This window comes from Anopheles funestus, chromosome 3RL (genome assembly GCF_943734845.2).
Source record: "Anopheles funestus chromosome 3RL, idAnoFuneDA-416_04, whole genome shotgun sequence".
In the NCBI taxonomy this organism is placed as follows: domain Eukaryota; kingdom Metazoa; phylum Arthropoda; class Insecta; order Diptera; family Culicidae; genus Anopheles; species Anopheles funestus.
The window spans coordinates 6654484-6675451 of NC_064599.1; the positions used below are offsets into that span (position 1 = coordinate 6654484).

The following is a 20968-nucleotide window of genomic DNA, read 5'->3' on the forward strand; positions in this document are numbered from 1 at the left end:
ATGATGATGTAGGTCAAACGAATACATCGGGTTGTAAGAATGTTGATTTATTGCAAGTAACATAAAACATTGAACAATTCTTCAAGGATAAATTAAACAAATAGTGAGATAAATAATATTTAGTTTGTGACAATTAATATCAGAATTATGACATGTAATATGACAACAGCTACCCTGAGACTATAACCTGTGATGTCGATTCTCGATCAAATGACTCCAAAATTTATCCAAAATTCCTAATGGAAATAGTAATCATTGAAATAAGAATATAAAATATACTATTATACATCATATTGAAGACTAGTAGCGTCTAAGGGAATAGTTTATCTGTTCTCTTTGATGTTTCAGGAGCAAAATTAGCAAAGCTCATTAAGTAGTTCTAATTGTTTGAGCCAAATAGGCACGTTTCGTACTGCCTCCCTAATTGCATTACCTTCTCATCCGAGACAGGTCGTATCGTGTGTCAATGTCTACTCATCTCACGTCACCGGTCGAATGTTGTATCATCATCCATACACAAGCAATCCTCTTCAAACTTCCAGAACGAGTAACTCACCGCCGAAGAAAAGCTCGGATGCGTACCGATTTTTCCCTCCAAACCGAGTGCTAATCATCACGTGTGTTTGACATTCTGCGGCCGTAACACATTTCTGCTATGATGATGCGAACCGGTATGTTTCTGGTCTTTTGCAAAACTTCACATCAACCCTGTGTTGCACCTGCAACACATACCTGCCAAGCCGACGAAACGCGGCACATTATTTATTGTATCGAGCCACCAAAAATGCCACACTAATTGCGTTTAACAGTTTGCCCGGATACTCGAGATACACGGTAGCATCACCCCAAAAAAGGCCCCGAATGACTATGGTTGTGACAACTTCCGGTACGAACCGGGCGCATCAGGAATGCTACACCACTCTCTGTAGCATACGGTGGGGTTTACGGTGCATTTTGCCCGAAACCCGGTCCTTACGGCAAACAACAATTGGCTGCTGATGAAGAGAAAACTAGGTCATAGGCGCAAGGATGCAACCGAACGTCATCTGCAGCGAAAGATGCCACTCGCTTCCATGCAAGTCGTCTGTCGGTGATGGAGTTGAAATTGGACCGAACTTCTCTAGCTCAACACAAAAACACATTCCCGACCACCAGGCTGAATTTCCCGGGGATCGATCCAGACTGAAACTGCTGGATTGATGATAAATCTATCTTTCGTTTGCTGTTACTCACCGCCATACCTTAATAACCTTCCCCAATGAAGAGTTCCGTGCGGATTAACATTGTTCCCGGCGGAGAATGGAAAAAAATATGCACCAACACATCCGATAGGCAAACCAGAAAACATGCACAGGATATCGGATCCAAAAATCGGTTGGTCAGCTAATGTTTTTCCCATTTCGCCATTAAAAAAAAAATCTCTCAATATACAGCCTCCAATCGATCGGTTCCACAAATCTGAAAGTATTTTTAACACAACTTTTTGCAATAAGTTGCCAGAACCTCCCCCAAAATACCTGACGCAGGAGAACGGAAAAGTCCTGTTTTAGGATGAGGCTTTAAGCTTGTTTTGGTTTTTGGTCATGTTCTTAACCCCACTGCCTAGGCAGAGCGTCTAAACATACACCCAAACAATGAAGGCTGCTCTGTGGAGCATTACCAGGACACTATAAAGGATGTCTCCCTACTTGGGATTTGTTTGTGTGCTGTTGTTGTCGGACAATAAGCATTCCTCTACATACAGCACTACCGCGTTAAATGGGTCCCTTTGGCGAGTACGTGTCGCAGTATTGGTTAATGTTATGCTCACTTCCGACATGCAAATCTTCTCCCAGCGTTCCACCCATCAGTTGATCCGTCGTCCCAAAAGCACAGTATGCTCCAGAAGGCACCGTGCCAGAAAGCAGTACTAATTTAATAACTTTTTTACAGTCTGTATGTGTGTGTCTGTGTGGGCATATGTACGCCGTATGTTTAATGTTTGCTTCCAATATACGTTGATTGAACGGGCAAATAAAGAAGAGAAGGAAACTGGAAGAACGTGGAACAGTGGTTTGTGTCACACCGTTTACCAGCTGGTTCTCCTGAATGCTCCTCACAGGTTTTACTCCTCTCTGCTGGTCCAAATAGATTTTCCACAATTTTCCAATTTAAGCGACCGATTTCCTCCATATGTCCATCCCCTTTGTGTACATGGAATCCTCCCTTCTTGATGAGTATATGCAATCTAGTTTTTGTCTCCCAATCCCGGCCCATGAGAAGAGGACATGTACAGTGGAGGGTTTTATGTGCTCGATCGATTCCAGAAGTGACCGAAGTTTGTCCTCCCCCATCTTGCTAGTTGTATAGTTGAGCTCCATCGTTTGCTCTCAGACGCGATCCGTCTGGGCGACGGAAAAGAGACAAACGCTTTAAACTAATAGTATATGACGATGAAGATGCTTGTACAGGCTGAATGATTTTTTTTGTTAATGCTCGTTTTTTTTCATCCTCCGTTTCCTCGTCAGAGATACGGTCTTTTGGTTGTGTCGCCCCAACCCGGGGCAAAACGACAAACGTGTCTTCCTACACCGTCGGAGACAAAGCGTCTAGTGCTGCCGGGTGAGAGATGCCTGCCAGAAATAGAACCAGGTATTGGAGTAGACAACAGATAGGAAAAGAAAACCAACTCCCAACCCCAGGAGACACCTAGCGGAATATTGCGAACATAAACACACAGCAGCGCCATGGTCAATGGGTGGCAGGGAAACGATGGTAATGCTGCAGAAGACGGGGTTGCGGGAGAAAATATTGTCACAATCGACTACGAGATGCAGAAGGTCCACTCTGGCTCCTGTTGAACATAACTGAACAGGAGTGTAGAGGCAACAACAAAAAAAACTCTGGAAGCTCATCATAATGAGTTTTCTGCCACTGAACGTTCATTGAATTGTTACTACAAACGGTTGGCTTTTGTGTGTTTTAAGATGGAAACGCTATCTTGGCGAATAGGGAAAGAGCACTGAATGACTCTGTTTTGTTCTTGCTTTTTTTATATTTTTGCTTCACTCAAGAACATTAGCTATCTTCAGACACTGTTGGGAATATAAAAAAAATTAAATTATGTGACAAAAAATTGTGTAATGGCCATTTTTCTTCTTAATTTCTACACAAAGTTATGCGATCTTGAACATAAAATACTTAAGTATTAAGAAAATATTCATATAGAACAAATATACAGACGATCTCGATCACGATATTGTATTCTTAATTTTGTTGCATCATTATTAGCAAATTTTGCAGACAAGCACCGTATTTTCACTTGTATAACAACATCCTGCAGCATAATGAACAGTAAATTATCCACAACCAGCAGTACTTACAGCAAATTGATTTTGTGTATTGCGTGACAATACAATTTGCTGGATTTAATAATGTTCCATATACACGATTGTTACATTATTTCGAATCGATCATAAATTTTCTACCCCCAAAACAGCATATAGCTCACGTGCCGCTACATTCTGTGTTTTAAGGGTGTTGGATTTCATCCATTGTCATGCGCGCTTTTCCATGGAAAACTTCTCGTGTTCAATATTTCGTTGCATTAATTTTTTTTATGGCGTTATTATAGCATTTTTTTACGTGTACTACCATCCGTAACGATGATGAAGCACATGCTGCTAGATCATGGCGAACCGGGGGGTATGTGGTATTACAGGTTGACAGGTTTTTTTGCGGGGGTCAGACGAGATCGACATTCTATCAATGTGCACCCATTATGTTCTTGGAAAATGGGATAAAAATGAAGCGTGTAGGTTCTGTACGGTCCTAGCAACAAACCTGACCATGCCAACAGGAAACGAGGAAAAATCCGCAGCGAATCGAACCCCCATTGGAAATGGAATGATTCGTTTTTCATTTCTCAGTGCATAAAAAAAAAAGCTTCAGCCATCCAACATCAAATTATTATTATGACCGCACCGTTCTGTAGCTCCGTACGACCTTGAGGACATCCTCAGTGATGCTGAGGTGCTAGTGTGGTACTGCAACGCGAAATAAATATAAAAATGGCAGCAAAACACAACCAGCCAAACAACACCAGTCAGGACAGGAGGGAAGTATGTGTGTGTGTGGATTGAAAATGGGACCAATTTAAATGGTTCATTCGCTAGCCATTTCCACAGCAAACCCGACTCTTCAGCGAACCAACGTGTTCTGATTGTGCGAAGGTTGTGTGTAAATTGTCCTAGGTACATACAGTGGTATGTAACGGGGAAGCATATTTATATTGCCCATTTGCTATTGCTCCAGCATCAAACCAATGCCCAAACGGAACGGAGCGAGATGAGATGAGTATGAATTATTCATTCGATATATGTGCCACAATTTTGAACGATTTCGCAGCACACACATACTGTTTCTCCCGATTCGGTCGTTTTGCGATCGATTTCATTGCGAATGAAGTGGCCATGTTGGCGAATGGGTGGCCCATGATCGCCAGAACCAACATTCGAAAAACGTAACTTTTTGAAGCGATTAGCTCATAAATGGATGATACTTCCTTGAGAGAAAGGCAGGAACGCACAAGGAAACCTTTGCTCTGGTAGAATCCTTACACTCTGGTCCTTTTACGACAACTTTGCGTATCGTAAATTCAATCTAATCAAATGTTGTTAGTTTATTAAAGCGTTCTGCTACCGCTTGACTGTTTGCGGAGTGAAAGTCAACTATGAAGCACACATCGAATATTTATCCTACATTCAGCTGTAAATTTATAGTGAAACAACCCGAGGCGAATGAGTTGAGATCGTAAATGAATATTTAAAAAATTAATCTACCAACTTTACCATATGATCCATAGGAGGCAAACGTGTTAGGCACTCCTGTAGAAAACCTCCTCTTTGTTGGGCAGAAGAGTTAACACGCTGCTATATTCTAGTCTCCCATACCGGATGATGGTCGGATGAACGAAAGCAAAGAATGACATCCCTGCCGTTTGCTACGACATAATTCACACCACCCGAAAAAAAACGAAATGTGATAGCGCACGGCAGCATTTTCCCGCCTAATCCTAATCCGGTTCACTCTCGCGTCCGGCAAAGTTGACGGTATTAGGAGGAAGGATTATTTATTCATAGCATTAACCGTGCCACACTACTGCTCGCAACCCGATCGACAGCACCCAAAAAGTTAGTTCGAATGTAACAACTTTCGACACGCGGACGGCTAAACCCAACGGCAGCGGCAACCTTCGGCCGTGGTTTTTCCACCACAATTCAAAAACTTTTCGCTATCACCCAAAAACCGTGGCCAAAATCGAATCAAATTAACTACACGCCAAGCCTCCATTTGTTTTTGATGGGGTGGTGGATCGATGTGTTCTGTACAAGGGGTAACAATAGCAGACAAACAAAAACCACCCTCCTCCATACCTTGGTTTAAGCGCAATAGGAGCTTGAAGGTGGCAAACTTTACGATACTCAGCAGAAACCTTTCATTACAAGGGGAAGAGTTAGTAAACAATGTTTACACTAGCGGTGTTGACTGTACTTTACTATCAGGGATTGGGGTTTTACTAACGCACACTGTTCTGTTGGAGTCAACAGTAATTTATTGGATTTTATTAATTAAAAGATGAAGAATTGTGTTTGATTTCTACACACAAATTTGGTCACAAATTCAAAATTATACAGTAAAATAAAATTAATGAGTAGTATAAACCTAGGCTTATACTAATAGATGCACACAAGGTAACTAAAGCAAAGTAAAAATGGATCGAATTAGTATTCTATTTAGTGGCAAAAGTGTCTTAACCATTTGTGGGTCTCTAAAATATTATAAACCTTGACTTGTTTTATATAGCTATTAACATTACATATTTTTTATCTTGATGATCGTGACGATAATTAAATAACTTAGTTCAAGATAAGGGTTCAATATATTCACCTCGACACACATAATATTAATGTACAAATGGTCAACAATTTCGTCCACCGGGGTATACAACATAATTTTTTGGCAAATGGCAACAATTGCAACCAATCACACCCGAAAACGTAAAAACCACCCCCTTCCCGAACAAGGTGTGAATTACTGTCAGCACCCATCGTCTGCACCTGAGCCAAAGCTTCGGTAAAATACCCACGACGGGCGGATAATTGGTGTAATTATCACCTGCAAACGAGCGCAACGAACACGGAATATCGTTGTGCTTGACTCTTGGTTCCGAAAATACACGCCTGAACGTGAAACAGAACAGAAACGGTAATGAAAATCGAATTTTCTTTATCCCCCCCACACCGGCCGGGTCGGTGTTAACGAAATAAAAACCGAGTGACAAAAGGACGGAAAGAAAAAACAAAAAAAAGATTACAAACCATCAGTAAAGACTGTCAAATGACTGAAGAATGAAAAACAAGTGCAAAACAAACAAAATGCAAAGAGTAAGCGTGAGCGTGAAAATGAAGCACAGAAAAGACCGTGGGGATAGCAAACATTACGGCGTTAATAATTCGTCCTGACGCGAGAGCTTTTAATTTTTTCGTCGTTTGTCTTTTTTCGTAGCCCTCGAGTTGCGGCTTTTTTTATTTGGGAGGTTTCGTTGTGAAGTTTTCGCCCCGTTGGAGGAGTATTGAAATTTGTTCACTAAGTCGCTTGTAAACGAAATCTCCCTCTACAGGAATGCGGATCGGATTTGCGGATCCAGCGATCTGGGATTTTTGCGAGTGTTTGTAATCTCTTTCTATGTCCAAAAGCAATGCACCGTAACAAGATGAAATCATTTAAATGGGAAACGATCCAACACGCAGTGGAAAAATAAGTTCTTTAAAAATAGCGCTTATATTATTTACGCCTAAAGGTATGCAATGCACCGACTAAATCAAGCGAAAAATTAAGAAAAAAGGTCTTTTAGGTCATTATGACTCCTGATTGACTACTTTCAGGGGCAGTAAACAATCATATAAAATCGTACAATAATGATTCTGTAATCTATATAAAACTGCACCGTGCGATTTAGTGTAAAAAATCTTTTGTAAAATACAAATTCAACTAAAAAGACGAAGAGTTCTTATCTGGAATAACGTCGCATCTTAACGACTTTACCATTGTGCAATCGAATGTGCGTACAACCAAGTGATAATTTCTGTTCTGCACGAACAAAACCAACCCGAATAGAAATTGTTGCGCTCACCAATCAACACCATCACCACCACAAATCCTTTTGTTAGTCAGCTTCCTACAACGGACGGATGACGGATGTAGCACCGTAGCATACAACACTACAATTCTGTACCTTTTCTGCTTGCCAACCGGCCAATGCTAATGTGTTCTTGTTGATGTAATGCACGGTAGATAATAAATCATCATAATAGCACCGAACGAACGCTACACACGCCCAAGCATGCTGGAGGTGAAGGCCTTCCTGGCCGATGGAAAGATCCGTAGCGAATCCTTCGTCCTTCACCAACACATTCTAGCAGTTCCTGGATGGTAGCAGTTTTCCCATCGCTAGAAATCCTACAAGACTCCTCTCGAAAGTGGCATCGGCGGTAAAGGCGGTGATGGTGTTCGAAAGTGTTACAAACGCCTTTCCTGCTTCACCGACGATTGCCGCCGGTAGGGAAAAATCGATATTTTAAACCCTCCACACATACCTGGACAATGCTTTTTGGGGGGGAAAATGGAAGGAAAAAGGGATGCGCAGGGATGGAAGGCCACGTGGGAAAAACTATTGTGTATCCATTGCATTGCTAGTATGCCATATCTCGCATGCTCTCTTCTCTTCATTTTTTTGTGTTCCTCAACATTCTAACTCACACCCATGATATTATTGGCTAGGTTGGAAAATTCGAGATGTAACTTTTCTCCGAAACTACCCTGCTTCCTTTCTCGTTCTCTCTTTTGCTCTTTTCCCCTTCCCACAATTTCCCGCTACATGAGAAATGGGTCCCAAAAATTCGCTTTTCCCAATGGTTCTGTGTGTGGCTTAGTTTTTCCCACTGATGGTAAAGACGTTTTTGAGATCGGAAAATCATATCCACCACGATGTCTCTCGCTCTCGCTTTCTCTTTATCACCCTCTCTCTCTCTCTTTCACTTTTATGCAGCATGCTTTACGGATACTCTTTACTCCAATTCCGCAAAACGACCGAAACAAGTCGAAACATTACACCAGAAGCGTTAAATCGCCCCGGTTCGAGAACAAATGCCCATTCTCTCCGAATGCCCTGGCGGCGCTGATACTCCCGACCGTTGTTAGTGGTTGTGACTCCTGATACTATCCCTGGCCTGCACGTCGTAAAAACCACAGTCCTAGGCGAACGTCGGGTGTTGTGCGTCCCAATGTCCCCGACAACACGTCTTCTGGCCAGGGTAACTTCACGTCTACATTTGCCCATTGTACGCGTCTCGTAGTATCTCGTTGTAATCTTTCTCTCTCTCTCTCTCGATCGTAGGAAGGCACATTTTTCGGTGCCGGATCGTCGGTACACCATGGGTACACAGGGCACCCATCCACCCTTAACTATACCCCACCATGTGCTAAGGAACCTTCGCTCTTTGTCCTGAAACAACATAATATCTTCTACTCTTTATCATTATCTGAAGGGTTTAAGTGGCGCTACGGTGGCTAGCAGGAGCGGCAAGAAGGCAGATTTTGGGACGAACACCATTTCCCTTCTTTTATTTTTCGTTGTCGCCAGGCTCCGGGGCTCCATCGGAATGCTTTTACGTAACTGGATGCGTTCGTGTGCCGGGCGAAGAACTTAAGCTTTATTTCGCTTGCGTGGTGGAATTTTCTGGTTTAATTTAACTATTTATTCTTCTCGCACTGTCGTCTTGTTAAGGTAGTGCTTTACCTTTTGCTACATTATTAGAGTGCCTAAGAATAATATAAACTTTTTATTTCACTTTTATATTTCAAGATATTTTAATTCTGCTTAAAAAATTTCTTGAAAAATTTTTACTCTCAAAAAAGATTTTTAATAAAATATTTAAAAAAAACCCCAAATTATAGCAAAATTGAGCACAACAATAAGCAATAGGCAATACACAAAATACAAGTAACAAAGTATTTCCTTAAATGCCTTGTTGGTTTTGGCCTTCCACCGTCGGTTTTACCTCATCAATGAGCTTTTGTTTATCTCATGCGAAAATCATACGCCGAAATAAACTCTCCATTCGCGTACTGATGAGCGGAGAGCACAAAAAAATCGGTTTTGTTAGGCCTTTTACGGTACACATTTAGGGACAGATAATACAGTTGGTCGTTTTCTTTTCAATTTTGTCCACCCTACGCATCATCAACCCCCAATCATTGCGCAAGGAAAGAATGGAAGCGACAACAAAAAACCGAATTGGCAGACCCGTCCCGTGGACCGTACCCGATACATACCCATCCCGGACTTCCCGGCTCGTGTCCCTTACACCCCGATTCTTGGTTCATTCAGAACATGCTAATTTCATCGAATTTCGTACCACCGGGCCACCGTGATAGAACGGAAAGATACAGCACGTAAAGATTGCGCCATGGCACCGAAATGGTGAACAACAAATAAAGCATAAAGAAAACACAACACTCGAAAGCAAAACAAACCCCCGGAAGCTGTGGTTGATTGCGTTGGAAAAGGGTGGAAAGGGGGTGTGGGCGATCCATCGGGCGGAAAGGGACAGTTAGGATCTAGGCCCTTGGGAATACACGCGACCCGATTATCTCCCCCCCCCCCCATCGAGAAGGGGTAAGGAGGGGAACAATTTTGTGGTATAGAAAAGAAGAAAAAAAGTACAAAAATAGAAAAGTTTTTGCACGTAAAAGCTAACTAAAAATGTTCCCTTTAATGGTAACGCGCACAGCTTTAAAGGAAAAAAAACGGAACAGTTTACTTGCCATCCGGGAAGGGAAAGAAAAGCTCATCAAACTGTCACACTTGGCAGTGGTTTATTTATTTTTTTTTACCACCCCTTTGTGCTGCTTTTTTGTTACGCGATTCCGTAAGACCTTCGCACAGGTGTACGCTCACAAGGAAAATCATCCGCCGCAAGGGCTAAACGATGTTTTGTTCAATCAATCGAGAAACGCAAAACAAAGCAACAAAAAAAATCACAAAACAACCAAACAACCTTTTTTCGTAAGCATCATCCGAAGCCGATGGTTCAAGTGTGGAAAGTAAAAGTTACCTTCGTTCCGTGGAGGGATTATTGCTTGCCGCCAGTGTGACTTGAACGGATGCTGTGTTACTACCACTACTACTGCAAACCATCACTAACATCATGACAAAAAACGAAGAAGATGAATGAGCCCGAAAGCTTGCCACAGTGCAAAAAGGAAAGAGAAAACCGTGCATACGAGCGGTGGAAGAAAGTTTTAGACGCATACATGAAGGGACACAGAATGCCGGACAAAAGGGGTGGGTTTGTTCATGTGTGGAGCATAAAGCAGAGTTAGCGCAATCTGGATGACACGTCGAACACAGGTCGAACACGTGTATGTTTACACTGGTTAGCGAAGAAAAACAAAATGGCACAAAGGAAACAAATCAATTGTAAACAGCTAAACAAAACCCTAACAACAGATAAAGAAATAATTATGATAACAATCTAAACAAAACTTTTTTGAACAAATCTAACTCTTTAAAAACTAAAAAAAATTAAAAGCCGAAAATATGAAAACAAACTCTAACAAAAGATGAATGATATCAAGATAAATTATTAGGATGCAAATAAATTCATACAAAACATTAAAACATGTAAATTATATAAATTAATCATACATAATTTATTGCTCAATATACCAGCCACGGCATAAGGCTGCCCAAACGGTAAATAATCATTTGACAATAGCGTAGTCGTATTCTCCTCACACTACTAAACCTATTAAAACGTAAATTCGCCCGATCCAGACACTAAAGCACCGGAAATAAGACCGAAGGCAAACGGAAACATTATTACAGGAGAATAAAATGGAGTACGATTTGGATATCAGCCTTTGTAAAGTTGGGTTTTTGGTGAAAAATGTAAATAGAGCTCCTACTCGGAGAGAGCCAGAGTATCCTTAATGTGGAACGACTCCACCATTCCTCGCATCCTAGCCCTTGCTCCCTTGATCTGGTTGGATTTGGGATTCGAGCTTCAACACGACCTTCTTTCTCTCTCTCATAACTGTCCACCAGTATGTAAATAAATGGACAGATGGAGGACCATAATAGCATTAGACGGTCAGGAAAATCTTAAAAGGTCCTCGGCTTGCAAAGAACGACTGCAACAGTCAGGATATACTGTGGTTTTCCTCCTACGGGATCGAGTAGGATGGTAAGTAAACTCGACTCCAAAAAAAACCCATTCCGCATGTTTGAGTAATGCTTTTTAATGACAATAATAAAACACGACCAATACCACCGCAACAACCCATCGTTCGCCCATTAGTACCTTCAGGGTCTGTATCGTGGGTAGGAAAATATGAAAATTTAATTGCCTTATTTCACGGATGCTTCTTCTTCGATTCGTTTACAAAAAAAGCACACACACACAGAGGAAAAGGTTTTCAACAACAAATCCCAAATGATAAAGGACTGGCTTTTCGGGGGTTTGTAAAGAAATTGACATTCGCCGATGATGTGAACTGGTCGAGAAGATGTGTTTTAGAGAGGGTTTTTTTACCTGCAGGAAGTAAAAACGGTACAAGGGCAAAATTGTAATTTTGTAATTAAATTATGGTCTCTTTATGCAAAGATTACTTTCCGCAAAGATTGCCTTAGGAAAAGTAATTTAAATTATTTTTTTTTATTTTTTTTTTTATTCATAAAGAACGGCCTGGCCGTATTGCTAGTAATTTAAATTATGAAGTAATATAATTACATTATAGCATACTTAGTAGTTGCTATAAAAAAGTTTACTAAGAACAGAAAAAATACTCTAAGGGTGAATAATTTGCAAATACAAAATCTTTCTCATGTAATGGAACAAAACACACAATCAACTTAAAATCAGCCAAATGAACGTATTGGTAAACATATTTCATGTGATTCAACATTGATCGCCAGGTAGGAATAGAGGCCACCAGCCGTAGGAGATCACCTAATCGCTCCGGGCTATGCGGACCGATCCATACACGGGCAAGAATCTCCAACCGTGGTTCGATCAACCGAGCAATGATGGAAAGTGAAAGGAGCAACACTCTCTCTCCTAAGCAGCCAGCCACACTGGCCGGCGGTCTGGAGGTATTGAACAAAAACTCAAACAAACAAATCTCCCAAACAAAAACTCCAATCCGCTCGAGACGTAAACGGAGGGATGAAGAAAATGCTTGTGATGTTGCACGCGTAAAACTTTCGCGTGTGCCACGCATGCTGGACGAATTCCCCACTTTTTTATGCATCTACTCACGCACACGACGCAAACACACACACTGCAGGGGGGCGAGCGGGCACCGCATTCCTGTGAGTGGTCGCGCCTAAGCAGCAGCATGCGATCGTCAGATCGACGTTGAAGATTGAACGATTGACTCAACGACGCTTGTTAAATGAGGAACAGTGCATTACCAACACTGAAAGCCAACAAACTCCGTGTAATGCAATTTGCCTCTGCAACAATGTAAATAAATCTCTTCAATCATTGATGGATAACTTCAAACAATCAAAATTATTAAATCAAACGCATTGTAACATAAAGAAATGTTGAGATATCATTCATTTTATCATTGTATGTAGAATTACGACTATTTTAGGCTTCATACTAGCGTGATAATCAGCTATAAACACTTCCATAAAAGTGCCCTATAAATATTTGCACGATTAAGTCCGTATTATAGCAAATAGTTTTGGGTAATTTTTATCCTTCTGCCTTCGAGGTGCTATAATTTTAAGTGAGTTTCTTTGGTCATACTAGCGAATAACTTAAAAAATATTATTTTTTTATTCTTCACAAACAATCAAGCATGCCGGACAAATACTTAAAGGGCATTCAAGGTTGTTGTATATCGCGAAAATATGTATCGAGTAATTAGCGTCACATGTAATTGCCAGGCAATGCTGTGCGATAAAAGTTGCACCATACGGTGGCTTCTTGATAAAAATCTTCAAATCAACCCACCTAATCTGTACCTAAACATTGCTCGCCTTCTACAACGCTACTCCACGTGCCCATTCTCTCTGGCTTAACTCTCGGTACCGACGCGACCTAAAACCAAAAACCGGATCACACCCCAACGCCACCTTCTCACGCGTCTATACGCAGCGGACAGGTCGCTTTTGGCCGCGAGGAGAAATTTTGCGTCCGTCCACCGGTTCGCAACACTCCCGGGGGGAGGGATTTGCCCTACCGTGATCGTGGCAAGAGTGCCAACACGATCGTCACACCTCGGTGGGGGGTTGAGGTGAGTGACTTAAGGTCGGCCAGAGTGCGAAAGCTTCACTTCCCGACAACGCAATCGCGCAACTTGCCGTCATCAGCTGAGGCAAAACCATTTCCCCGGCATGAGACCTGTACGACCGTCCGTCTGAACAGGTTCATTCTATTCCCCGACCAACATCAAGTGCGATGAAAGTTGGCTGACAAATGTTGGATTCCCTCGCAGAAATTTAATGTTTCCGGCATAATTTCCTGCTCGGTGAGTCATCCAGAGCATAAACTTTTTATGAAAATATATAGAAACGAAATATGAACAGTAAAAGAAATATTTTTAATAAACTGTTCCATACCGCAGTTAATCTAGGAATGCTTGTTCACCCTCCAGTTTGAAATGAAATAAATTTTAAGTGAACAATTTTCCGGTATAAATCAAGCGGCGATAAGCAACGCTAGCTGATAAAAGCCGTAATGAATGTTGAAGGTCAGATATGGCCTGATGCTAGGAAGCAAAACCTTTTCTTAATTTTAAACTCAAATGCAAAGAAGACGCTTCCGTTGTGATGAATGGGATAAAGTTACAAACGGATGTGGCTAGGTTGAAAGTTCTATTTCCCGTCGGGGAATAATTGTTCTGTACAAAGATAGTAATTATTTCACTGAAAAGGGAAAATATAACCACATTGAGATGGTTATACTCAAAATGAATTTAATTAAATAATTTAAAACGCAAGAAACGAATAATAAATTATAATAAATCACATCACTGTCAAATATAAAAAGATTTTTTGCACTCGGTTTTTTACTAATTAAATATCTAAAATTGAAAAAACCATCTTAAACGCAACATAATTTTAATCTTCAAAAGAAATAAATAAATTTTAAAAATCCCATTAGCATATGTCAGTCCACTTTCTGCGCATTTCTTACCTACCAAAGAAATGCGGAAAATGTTTCGTTCCCTTTCTCATACTAAGGTTTGCTTAAACGAGCCAAAAAATGTGTCATTATAGTTGAATTAAATAAATTTGCACACACCGAAAAGAAGAAACAGCCAGAAAGGTGTGTGTGCGGGATTTAAATTCAGCCAATTTTCATCCACATTCCGATGAGTGAGTGCTTACGGGTGTGTGTTTATATGTGCATTATATGCCTCTTAGTAGACTGCTTGTATTCTAAGTGTAACAAGCGAAAGGAGCTGAAGCATGTTTCTTCAAGCAAACAATCTTTCGGTGACGCGTGTCGCACGGAGATGAGCCGCAAACAGTCAAGAAATCTTACATGTTACGATCGTTTCGTGTATGCACCCAGTACAGCATCACTTAAGTTGATTTGTACAGTTCCGATGTGTTCACCACAACACGCTCACACCCGAAACAAAAATCACCATTCAGTTGATATTTTTGCAATCCTTTCGTTTTTATTTGACTTTTTGTTTATCTTTTCACTACTTGCAAGATTTGTGCAATTTACCAGCGTATTTTTTCGCCTTCAGAACTCAATCACTGACTCTTGTGATGCTTTAATTTGTTACCTCTTTTTCTTCCCATCGCATCTCTTTATCCTTTCAGCACCCTTTTGCCAACAGCTTGTCGTCCCTTCACGCCCGTTCACACGGGGAATCCACAATACCACAAAATAGAATTAAAAGAAACCACTTTCATTTCCTCCACCAGTTTCTACATCATCGTGCAGAGCATTAGAATTCGTACCGAGAAACTGCAATGCGATGTGCTCAGCGGAGAGGGCTATTTTTAATTGTGTTCGGGCGGAAAATCAACCAAAAAGTGATTATCATTCCCTGGCCTGTCGTCGTCCACCGTTGTCAAGCGAAACGAAGCGGCGTTTGGTCAGAAGGAAACGTTACGGGCCGTGCGGTGAGGGTCAAGAAACGAGCTGCGGAAAATGGGGAAAAACAATCACACCACAGTACGCATCATTTGCTTCCCTATTGTTTTTTTTCTTTTTGTTTTGCTTTAAGAAATTGCAGAAATTGTATCGTCCTCTGTTCTGGTTGCTTTCTTTTTCTCATTAAGGTGTAAAAAAAATTGCAAACGCCCATCATCAATTGCACATCAGGTACGATGACTTCTTTCATTAGCTACATGTAAAAGCGAACATGGCACGACATCCATTAGCTAATCATGTCATATAATTTTATAAAATAAAATATAAACTACGAAAAGAACAAATCATTGCGGAAAGATTAAATGCGTGCAACATTCGCGGAAGTCAGCAAACTGATGCTTCACATAGATTCAATCCGTCCTGCACTAAATCCACGAAGCTTGCAAACGTCGCGCGCAAAGGATTTAATTCGCAATGTTGAACAAACCGAGCGGAAAATTCAACAAATTTTCATTTAAGCAGGCAGAATAGAAGATAAGCGCCAGTTGTAGAGGGAAACGATTCCTTTTCCATGAAGCACAAGCAAAGTGAGTAATTTCGTTTAATTCACCAGCGACAAATCATGCTTCCAGATGCTCCGGATTAAGCAATTCGGAATTAATTCATTCTCGGTGAATGTACTTTTCCCGGGGTTAATGAAATTTATGCATGGCTGGAATGAACTTTGGCAAGGATTTGGTTAGAATGAGGGATTGAAGGAGTTTCAGTTTTTACCACCAGATGGCGCATGCTATTTTGGGCATAGATTTTAATTATTACTTAGTTTGAATACTACGGATGGAAAGACATTTAAAAGTTAGATTAAAATTAATATTCTAAATTTGCTTTAATTGTGAGATTTTCGTTGGTAATATTTTATATCATTCCATTAGTAGTACAGTTTTATGGCATCTTCAACAAACGCTTTATAGTCTTTAAGTATTCCTGCATTTTTCGAAAACACTCGAATGAATCTCCACCGAAAATCAGTATTAATGAACTCTGAATTTACGTCTAAAATTGATGTAGCATAAATAAAAGATTATAAAAACTTAAATTGACCATGTTTCAAAACTAAAGAACTATATTTAAAATTGCAATCCTTAGTATCAGACAGTGACAGATAGATGCAATGTAAAAATACAAAAAAGAGCAAAATAAAATCATCAACATTCCAAAACCAGCTCGCTCGGGGACAGGGGATGATAAAAATGGCCGGTAAACAACTTTAATCAACCCTTCAGGATTATGCCGTTATCATCAGTGTATAGGCGATAAGATATGTTCCCGGGCGCAACACACCATTCAAAGGATCCGCCGTGGGATCTCCACTTATCAAAGTATTCGTTGAAGAAGAATAGAAAATCGTTCGCGATAACCGTACACATGGGGTGGCCAATCGTTCCGCGCTGGCGGGAATCGCTGCCTCGTTATCAGTAATTTTAAGATTATTGTAAACAAGAACCCAACAAACCATCAACCAGTTTTATGTCGATGAATGTAATTAATTTTGTCAATGTATTTACTGCACGAGTTCCCATGCACCTGGCGTCTGCTTTGTGTGTGCCGCGCACCAAAATGAAACATAAAAACAAATCACCGTCTCTTACGGTAAAGAACTGAGTCCTTTTCACATTTCCCATTTGCGAAACCGGACCATAACGCTAACGAGCAGTGTTTGGGCGTACACCCCTACCATCTGCTGATGGATGCAGAATTCGGTCGTGTACCAATCTTTGACCATTGAGAAAATATCGATTAGAACGGACGTATTTTGCCCGTTTTGTGCTTTGCTCCGTATGCTCCGTGGAAATGACACGATTTGCTAGCAGCAAACTATTACGAGGCAGGAGCAAGAAGGACAGATTTTATATGGAGAGCGTCAGAGACCGAGAGATGGAGCAATGTTATGTTCGGCCAGTAGCCAGGAGCGAAGCATCACGACCGATTATGAAGCAGTTACACAATGCTTGGGAAGCCACTGATGATACACTTCATTTCTGTTCAATTGTCCAAAAGTCGTATATTGTAGGGTCGTTTAGTTAGATGTCAAACGCTAAGAACATTTGCTTCAATGGCTCTTTTGTCCTCATATCTTGTAGAAAATTGGTAAAAGTAGAAAGTTTTGTTATTTCAAAACTTACGACACACAAAAAGGGATAACGAAAATATTACATGAATATTTAATGTGTAATATTCAATTCAATTAATAACAAATATTTTTGGTCTAAAATCCACAGTGCACCGTGAAAAAGTTCAATAGCAAACGGTTTGCTGAGCAAACTATATACCAGCAAAGAAAAGCACACATCGGAAAGTCAAACTGAGACGACCGCTTAGAACCAGAAAACGATCGTTTAATTGCCAACGTTCCCTAGCGCGAGCATGTGCCCACGGTAACGATGTGGGACGGTAATTGCATAAAATGCATAATTTTACATAATGCTACGAGACGTCTTCAAAGCCGGACGCCGTACAACTTACCATATCATTCGACGGCGTCAGTTCTCTATCGTCCTTTGGCGAAATTCCGGTGAGATTTCACTTATCGCCGTGGCGCTGCCTGTCCTACATTTGTCTGGAAACTGGAAACGCAGGATCCCTTTCCCTTTTCTGGTCCCCAACCCTACAGAACCAGAAGGAGGGAGTAACGGATTTTCATACGGATGAAAATGCTTTTTGCTGCTATTGGAATTTCAATATCCGATTGCGCTTTACCGCACGTGTGTTTTCGGAGCAAAGCCAGAACATACGAGACTAGAGAGAGAGCGAGAGAGATGGACGGGAGAGTGAGGTATCGCATAGTTTCCGGAAAGTTTGCCCAAAAAGTTAGCCTTCCGGATGATAGCATGCGGGAAAGCGTATACGATTTTGAGGGAGAAAAACGCGTAGCTTCCACAAGCTAGAACAAGCTGAGTTACAGGCAAACGAGCCATTTAGCATTTCACTCATCATTTTTGAAGAAGGAAAATTTAATTTAATAAAAAAGAATATATAAAAAGGAAATCTAATTCAAAAAAATTACATTTTCCGTTTCTTTTCCACCCATCAAGTGGAAATCCGATGATCACATCGGGGAAGAATTATAAGTTTTCGCCGAGGCAAAACGTTAACGAAAAGCAACGCCAAAATTGCTGGGTTTTTTTGTGCTTAACTACCGGAAAATGTGCTTATCTAGAGAATCGAAAAGTGCACTAGCGGAAAATATCTGAACTGTAGAGAGCGGAAAAACAGCATCAATTTTCCTGAGTGCGCGAGAACTCAGAAAGTCGACTTTCTCTTTCTATCACCATACCCATTTCGTTCTTTCTTTCATCTCGTGCACTACAAAAAAAAACGTGAGTGACTAATAGAGGGAGTACTCACGCATTCTCAGTAGATGAAAATGCATTATGCGCTCATCATTTTCTATCATCGCACGTAACGGTGTTGTTCTCTTCCAACAAACACCTTGCAACTTTACTCTCATATTCTCACACGGTCTCGCTTGTTGTTTTTCCTATTTTACACGCGGTACATTTTTTTGTGATCTTTTCCCTCTTCTCAATCAAGATCTAAGCTCTCTCGCTCTAATCACCCCCATGTGATGGTAGTCGGAAAGGGGTTGGGGGTATCAAAATTGCAACAAAAAAAGCATAATTCCATCCCACCGAACGTTTCACTGGTCGACCCCACCAGCACCTCTTCTTCGGGCCTATTGTGTGTTCCTAAATTACTACCATTGTGTCCCCAAGATTTGCCCTTCGATCTCGCGACATCACACTCGGGTGATCAAAACCAAAAAAGAAAAAAATATCTCCACACAAATACACACATCGCGCGATTGTCTCATCATCAGAGGCATGCTTCATCAGCCGCTTTTTCTTCCGCCTTCGCTTGTCATCTCTGGTTGTTTTGTATCGTCGAGTCGGCCACACACTCCACAGCTGTGCCCGCAAGCCAGCCACTTTGTACTTTAGCTGAGGTACGCTCTCGCTTGCCACGCTTTTATGGCTAATTTCATTTTTAAAAATAGGTGCTGGCGATTCGCTTGTTTTCGGTTGACACGAAAAAGAAAACAACATAAGCGCGGTAACCGACCCAGGTTGCAACCGGGCTGCTGGGTGCGGTTTAGTGCGTGGAGGGAACAACGCGACCAAATCGTCGCACAATAATAAGACATCACACATCAAGATCGCACACACTGAATTCGAAAACAACAGCACCCGGAGCGCCATGGACCCCACGGAAGTGATGAATGTAAACCCTTCGAAGGTAGCTCATATATCGGACCAGTTAATTAATCAAGAAAAGGTCGTAAAGGCCAAGTACGATTTACCATATTTAGTAGTCGACCATCTGCGAGATGTGTGCATGTTGGCGCTGTTAGTCTTTAATTGAAATATCAAAAAATCCAACAAATAATAGTTATTTTGAACTAGTTACACATCAATAAAATGGTGCAGGAATAAAAATCGATCGTATGATCGGTGAGTGATATTATGAAACGTCAGATGGTATGAGTACCATCGCTGAGTAGTTTTTTGACATTTATGTTCAGCAGAGGAACTGTCAATCCGTATTTACTAATTTACTATTTTCTTATCTATCTAAGATTTGATCGTTTTTACTTAAATGCTCCTACTAACTGTGCTACACCCTTGATACTCACAAGGAAATTGTTACTTTACAAAAAAAAATTAAATAAGAAATGGCTTTCAAGTCCAAGCTTATCTAATATTTTCGCAAATTAGCTTCATTGTGCTGTTCATCCAAGGGTTTAAACACAATACAGAAAAAAATCCCTGCAATACACACAACCATTTTCGCATCAACTTCTGCAGCTTCAATTGTGCGGTATTTGTGTTGTATTTTACACTTGTGTTTTATTCTTTTTCCCATCGCAAAGTGCTATTGCTTCACATTTTGTTTTTTTTTTTTGTAAAGGTATCGTCTTTTGCCATCGTCGCCTGCCATCATCACGTTCTTCTCCTGTGCAGAGCAAATGTACCCATCCGCACTTCGTGCTTCGCTTTCCGGGTAGATGAATGACAAATTTGACTTTCTTAGATTTCAACCGAACGGAACCTGCACGATCTTCTGGCCACGGGTGGGATTGTGATCCGTTTTTGATTTTGGCTTTTTATATTGCTTTAACACTAAAAAAGCAGCAATAAAATGCACATGGCGTAGAGTTCTCATTTTCAATGGCTAGTCCCACCGTGTACACCCTCCTGGCACGTGTATTAGTAAAGTGTGTTTGCTGGGACTGGTACGCAACAAATACACTCTCTACGGTGCAAAAACCGGCAGCGAATGTGTATATGTTTGTCTCTTCTAAGCTTCATTCTGGTAGTACACCCCGAGTACGATTCGCTGCGCAAGAGTGGTGGTGATAAAAGGGGTAGAGTAGTAGTAGAGAGCAGCGAATGATCAGAAATGGAGGCACAGAATGCAGTGCAGTGGTAGAGCGGGATTAAATTAAACATAAGATGGGCAGCATGTGGGTTGAAAAAATTCACTTCTACAAAATGTTTCTTCCAGACTAAGTGTATAATAAAGGTATGAAGGGCACAAGTTAAACGTGACAACACAATTGCTGCCAAATGCGACAAAACTCTTGACAGGTGTGTGGAACCACTGCACGGTGTGTGCACCACCGAAACACACATGTTCTCATCCACACACAAGCGCACATTCCTTGTAAAGGGTTTTCTGCGTGTTTTCTTTTCTTTCCTCTTCGCTTTTCTCTAGTTTCTGTTATCTTCATCTCCACTAGC

The 20968-nt window shown here is 41.0% G+C and overlaps 1 protein-coding gene across 7 annotated transcripts in view; it reads right to left on the reverse strand.

Moving 5' to 3' along the window:
- The window catches only part of LOC125772295 (protein boule), a 48464-nt gene that overhangs the window by 20291 nt on the left and 7205 nt on the right, over positions 1–20968 (reverse strand). Inside the window, exon 1 of one of the 7 annotated variants that reach the window (XM_049443851.1) lies at positions 17694–17812. The exons of the other annotated variants lie outside the window; for them this stretch is intronic. The gene's annotated coding sequence lies outside the window, so the exon portion shown is untranslated. Of the gene's footprint in view, positions 1–17693; positions 17813–20968 lie in introns of those variants that run through there. 7 annotated transcript variants of the gene reach the window in all.